This window comes from Hyperolius riggenbachi, chromosome 4 (assembly GCF_040937935.1).
Source record: "Hyperolius riggenbachi isolate aHypRig1 chromosome 4, aHypRig1.pri, whole genome shotgun sequence".
NCBI classification, from domain to species: Eukaryota; Metazoa; Chordata; class Amphibia; order Anura; family Hyperoliidae; genus Hyperolius; species Hyperolius riggenbachi.
The window spans coordinates 3,934,286-3,940,912 of record NC_090649.1 but is presented as its reverse complement, the minus strand read 5'-3'; positions in this window follow the sequence as shown (position 1 = coordinate 3,940,912).

Below are 6,627 nucleotides of genomic sequence, written 5' to 3'. Positions count from 1 at the left end.
CCGGGACGGAGCAGCGCGCCAGAGGCCGGACACTTCTGCCAGGTGAGTAAATGCTTTCTTTTCCAGGTGAAATGTTTGCCCGCATTGTTTCTTTTCCAGGTGAAATGTTTGCCCGCATTGTTTCTTTTCCAGGTGAAATGTTTGCCCGCATTGTTTCTTTTCCAGGTGAAATGTTTGCCCGCATTGTTTCTTTTCCAGGTGAAATGTTTGCCCGCATTGTTTCTTTTCTGGTGAAATGTTTGCCCGCATTGTTTCTTTTCTGGTGAAATGTTTGCCCGCATTGTTTCTTTTCTAGTGAAATGTTATTGTTTGCCCGCATTGTTTCTTTTCTGGCGAAATGTTTGCCTGCAGTGCGTTTCTTTTCTGGCGAAATGTTTGCCCGCAGTGCGTTTCTTTTCTGGCGAAATGTTTGCCGCATTGCGTTTCTTTTCTGGTGAAATGTTTGGCCGCAGTGCGTTTCTTTTCTGGTGAAATGTTTGCCCGCAGTGCGTTTCTTTTCTGGCGAAATGTTTGCCCGCATTGCGTTTCTTTTCTGGCGAAATGTTTGCCCGCATTGCGTTTCTTTTCTGGCGAAATGTTTGCCCGCAGTGCGTTTCTTTTCTGGCGAAATGTTTGCCCGCATTGCGTTTCTTTTCTGGTGAAATGTTTGGCCGCAGTGCGTTTCTTTTCTGGTGAAATGTTTGCCCGCAGTGCGTTTCTTTTCTGGTGAAATGTTTGGCCGCAGTGCGTTTCTTTTCTGGTGAAATGTTTGCCCGCAGTGCGTTTATTTTGTACTGACATGTTGCCCGCATTGCGTTTATTTTGTACTGACATGTTTGCCCGCATTGCATTTATTTTATACTGACATGTTGCCTATTGCGTTTATTTTCTGGTGTCCGGGGTAACTGTTACTGCATTTATTATTTAATGGTCATAGATGGCTATGTTTGCTGCTTTGTGGTTACGGTATACTATTAGCATCACAGTTTCTGCACACCCCTGATGCAAAGTCTCGTTTGTCCACATCATGGCGTAAACACTGCTTTCTTATGCCTCGCTGTTACATCATTACGTTAGCTCCGCCCATACAATGTCATGGCCACGCCCATTTTTTCGGCCCCTCCCCCAGTCTTCGCCGCTGCGTGCTCCTCACTCCTTCCCACTTTTCGCTGCCCCCCCCCCCCACGCCCCCCCCCCCCCCCCCCGTCCCAGGTTGGACCCACAAAAATATGGTCACTCTAGTATAGAGCGCCCCCAAGTGGCTGCAGCTCTGGCCTAACACTGCTACTGCCTATAGAGCACGTCCTAGTGGCTGCAGCTCTGGCCTAACACTGCTACTGCCTATAGAGCGTCCCCTAGTGGCTGCAGCTCTGGCCTAACACTGCTACTGCCTATAGAGCACCCCCTAGTGGCTGCAGCTCTGGCCTAACACTGCTACTGCGTATAGAGCGCCCCCTAGTGGCTGCAGCTCTGGCCTAACACTGCTGCTGCCTATAGAGCACCCTCTAGTGGCTGCAGCTCTGGCCTAACACTGCTACTGCCTATAGAGCACCCCCTAGTGGCTGCAGCTCTGGCCTAACACTGCTACTGCCTACCTAGCACTCCCTAGTGGTTGCAGCTCCGGCCTAACACTGCTACTGCCTATAGAGCGCCCCCTAGTGGCTGCAGCTCTGACCTAACACTGCTGCTGCCTACCTAGCACTCCCTAGTGGTTGCAGCTCCGGCCTAACACTGCTACTGCCTATAGAGCGCCCCCTAGTGGCTGCAGCTCTGACCTAACACTGCTACTCCCTATAGAGTGCCCCCTAGTGGCTGCAGCTCTGGCCTAACACTGCTACTGCCTATAGAGCCCCCTCTAGTGGCTGTAGCTCTGGCCTAACACTGCTACTGCCTATAGAGCACCCCCTAGTGGCTGCAGCTCTGACCTAACACTGCTACTGCCTATAGAGCGCCCCCTAGTGGCTGCAGCTCTGGCCTAAAGCTGCTACTGCCTATAGAGCACCCCCTAGTGGCTGCAGCTCTGGCCTAACACTGCTGCTGCCTACCTAGCACCCCCTAGTGGTTGCAGCTCCGGCCTAACACTGCTACTGCCTATAGAGCGCCCCCAGTGGCTGCAGCTCTGGCCTAACACTGCTACTGCCTATAGAGTGCCCCCTAGTGGCTGCAGCTCTGGCCTAACAATGCTACTGCCTATAGAGCGCCCCCTAGTGGCTGCAGCTCCGGCCTAACACTGCTACTGCCTACAGGGCGCCCCCTAGTGGCTGCAGCTCTGGCCTAACACTGCTACTGCCTATAGAGCGCTCCCCTAGTGGCTGCAGCTGTGGCCTAACACTGCTACTGCCTACAGGGCGCCCCCTAGTGGCTGCAGCTCTGGCCTAACACTGCTACTGCCTATAGAGCGCTCCCCTAGTGGCTGCAGCTCTGGCCTAACACTGCTACTGCCTATAGTGCGCCCCCTAATGGCTGCAGCTCTGACCTAACACTGCTACTGCCTATAGAGAGCCCCCTAGTGGCTGCAGCTCTGGCCTAACACTGCTACTGCCTATAGAGTGCCCCCTAGTGGCTGTAGCTCTGGCCTAACACTGCTACTGCCTATAGAGCGCCCCCTAGTGGCTGCAGCTCTGGCCTAACACTGCTACTGCCTATAGAGCGCCCCCTAGTGGCTGCAGCTCTGGCCTAACACTGCTACTGCCTATAGAGCGCCCCCTAGTGGCTGCAGCTCTGGCCTAACACTGCTACTGCCTATAGAGCGCCCCCTAGTGGCTGCAGCTCTGGCCTAACACTGCTACTGCCTATAGAGCGCCCCCTAGTGGCTGCAGCTCTGGCACTTTGAGTCTGCCAGGAGAAAAGTGTAATATAAATATTGTTTTTCTTGTCTTGATGACTGGATTTCTGCTCCATGACTAACACCGGACCATACTCCACTTACTTCAAGTTAAAGTCAGTGAACCTCAACCTGCCTACGGAACACCCACAGGAGAATTTCATTGTGTATAAGGAAGATGGTATCACCCAGAAAGCAGACACTCAGTGCGGTAGTGTTTATTGCACACAATGTACAGCTAATATACAAGACAGACATGGTGGAGGAGCCTGGCCTGGTGCTCACACCTCCCGAGCTATGAGAGCCTCATCATAGGGGGGACAGTGTGTGACATAGACATGGGGGAGGAGCCTGGCCTGGTGCTCACACATCCCGAGCAATGAGAGCCTCATCATAGGGGGGACAGTGTGTGACATAGACATGGGGGAGGAGCCTGGCCTGGTGCTCACACCTCCCAAGCAATGAGAGCCTCATCATAGGGGGGACAGTGTGTGACATAGACATGGGGGAGGAGCCTGGCCTGGTGCTCACACCTCCCGAGCAATGAGAGCCTCCTCATAGGGGGGACAGTGTGTGACATAGCCATGGGGGAGGAGCCTGGCCTGGTGCTCACACCTCCCGAGCAATGAGAGCCTCATCATAGGGGGGACAGTGTGTGACATAGACATGGTGGGGGAGCCTGGCCTGGTGCTCACACCTCCCGAGCAATGAGAGCCTCCTCATAGGGGGGACAGTGTGTGACATAGCCATGGGGGAGGAGCCTGGCCTGGTGCTCACACCTCCCAAGCAATGAGAGCCTCATCATAGAGGGGGACAGTGTGTGACATAGACATGGGGGAGGAGCCTGGCCTGGTGCTCACACCTCCCGAGCAATGAGAGCCTCATCATAGAGGGGGACAGTGTGTGACATAGACATGGTGGAGGAGCCTGGCCTGGTGCTCACACCTCCCGAGCTATGAGAGCCTCATCATAGGGGGGACAGTGTGTGACATAGACATGGGGGAGGAGCCTGGCCTGGTGCTCACACCTCCCAAGCAATGAGAGCCTCATCATAGAGGGGGACAGTGTGTGACATAGACATGGGGGGAAGCCTGGCCTGGTGCTCACACCTCCCGAGCTATGAGAGCCTCATCATAGGGGGGGACAGTGTGTGACATAGACATGGGGGGAGGAGCCTGGCCTGGTGCTCACACCTCCCGAGCTATGAGAGCCTCATCATAGGGGGGGGACAGTGTGTGACATAGACATGGGGGGAGGAGCCTGGCCTGGTGCTCACACCTCCCGAGCAATGAGAGCCTCCTCATAGGGGGGACAGTGTGTGACATAGACATGGGGGAGGAGCCTGGCCTGGTGCTCACACCTCCCGAGCAATGAGAGCCTCATCATAGGGGGGACAGTGTGTGACATAGACATGGTGGGGGAGCCTGGCCTGGTGCTCACACCTCCCGTGCTATGAGAGCCTCATCATAGGGGGGACAGTGTGTGACATAGACATGGTGGGGGAGCCTGGCCTGGTGCTCACACTTCCCGAGCTATGAGAGCCTCATCATAGGGGGGACAGTGTGTGACATAGACATGGTGGGGGAGCCTGGCCTGGTGCTCACACCTCCCGTGCTATGAGAGCCTCATCATAGGGGGGACAGTGTGTGACATAGACATGGTGGGGGAGCCTGGCCTGGTGCTCACACTTCCCGAGCTATGAGAGCCTCATCATAGAGGGGGACAGTGTGTGACATAGACATGGGGGGAAGCCTGGCCTGGTGCTCACATCCCCCCGAGCAATGAGAGCCTCCTCATAGGGGGGACAGTGTGTGACATAGACATGGGGGGAGGAGCCTGGCCTGGTGCTCACACTTCCCGAGCTATGAGAGCCTCCTCATAGGGGGGACAGTGTGTGACATAGACATGGTGGGGGAGCCTGGCCTGGTGCTCACACCTCCCGAGCAATGAGAGCCTCATCATAGGGGGGACAGTGTGTGACATAGACATGGGGGAGGAGCCTGGCCTGGTGCTCACACCTCCAAGCAATGAGAGCTTCCTCATAGGGGGGACAGTGTGTGACATAGACATGGTGGAGGAGCCTGGCCTGGTGCTCACACCTCCCGAGCAATGAGAGCCTCATCATAGGGGGGACAGTGTGTGACATAGACATGGTGGGGGAGCCTGGCCTGGTGCTCACACCTCCCGAGCAATGAGAGCCTCATCATAGGGGGGACAGTGTGTGACATAGACATGGGGGAGGAGCCTGGCCTGGTGCTCACACCTCCCAAGCAATGAGAGCTTCCTCATAGGGGGGACAGTGTGTGACATAGACATGGTGGAGGAGCCTGGCCTGGTGCTCACACCTCCCGAGCAATGAGAGCCTCATCATAGGGGGGACAGTGTGTGACATAGACATGGGGGAGGAGCCTGGCCTGGTGCTCACACCTCCCAAGCAATGAGAGCTTCCTCATAGGGGGGACAGTGTGTGACATAGACATGGTGGGGGAGCCTGGCCTGGTGCTCACACCTCCCGAGCTATGAGAGCCTCATCATAGGGGGGACAGTGTGTGACATAGACATGGGGGAGGAGCCTGGCCTGGTGCTCACACCTCCCAAGCAATGAGAGCCTCATCATAGAGGGGGACAGTGTGTGACATAGACATAGGGGGAAGCCTGGCCTGGACCTCACACCTCCCGAGCAATGAGAGCCTCCTCATAGGGGGGACAGGGTGTGACATAGACATGGGGGGAGGAGCCTGGCCTGGTGCTCACACCTCCCGAGCTATGAGAGCCTCATCATAGGGGGACGGGTGTGACATAGACATGGTGGGGGAGCATGGCCTGGTGCTCACACATCCCGAGCAGTCATAGGTGAACCCCTCTCTGACAGCTGCAGTGTCAGAGATGTGCAAGCAGAGGAGGGGAACAGCCCAGTACAGCTGCAGTGTCAGAGAGGTGTAAGCAGGGGAGGTGATAACCTAAGGACAGCTGCAGTGTCAGAGAGGTGTAAGCAGAGGAGGGGAACAGTCAAGGACAGCTGCAGTGTCAGAGAGGTGTAAGCAGGGAGGGGAACAGCCAGGGACAGCTGTGGTGTCAGAAAGGTGTAAGCAGGGGTTGGGAACAGCCAAGGATAGCTGTAGCGTCAGGGAGGTGTAAGCAGGGTAGGGGAACAGACAAGGATAGCTGTAGCGTCAGTGAGGTGTAAGCAGGGGAGGGGAACAGACAAGGACAGCTGCAGTGTCAGAGAAGGTGTAAGCAGGGAGGGGAACAGCCAGGGACAGCTGCAGTGTCAGATAGGTGTAAGCAGGGGACAGCCAAGGACAGCTGCAGTGTCAGAGAGGTGTAACCAGTGAAGGGGATAAGCTAAGGACAGGCGCTGTGTCAGAGAGGTGTAAGCAGTGGAGGGGATAACCCAAAGGACAGCTGCAGTGTGGGAAAGGTGTAAGCAGGGAGGGGACAAGCTAAGGACAGCCACAGTGGCAGAGAGGTGTAAGCAGAGGAGGGGAACAGCCAAGGATAGCTGTAGTGTCAGAGAGGTGTAACCACCAGGGAAGGGATAAGCTAAGGACAGGCGCAGTGTCAGAGAGGTGTAAGCAGGGGTGGGGATAAGCTAAGGACAGGCGCAGTGTCAGAGAGGTGTAAGCAGGGGAGGGGAACAGCCAAGGAGAACTATAGTGTCAGAGAGGTGTAAGCAGGGGAGGGGAGAAGCTAAGGACAGCTGCAGTGTCAGAGAGGTGTAAGCAGGGGAGGGGACAAGCTAAGGAGAACCATAATGTCAGAGAGGTGTAAGTAGGGGAGGGGATAAGCTAAGGACAGGCGCAGTGTCAGAGAGGTGTAAGCAG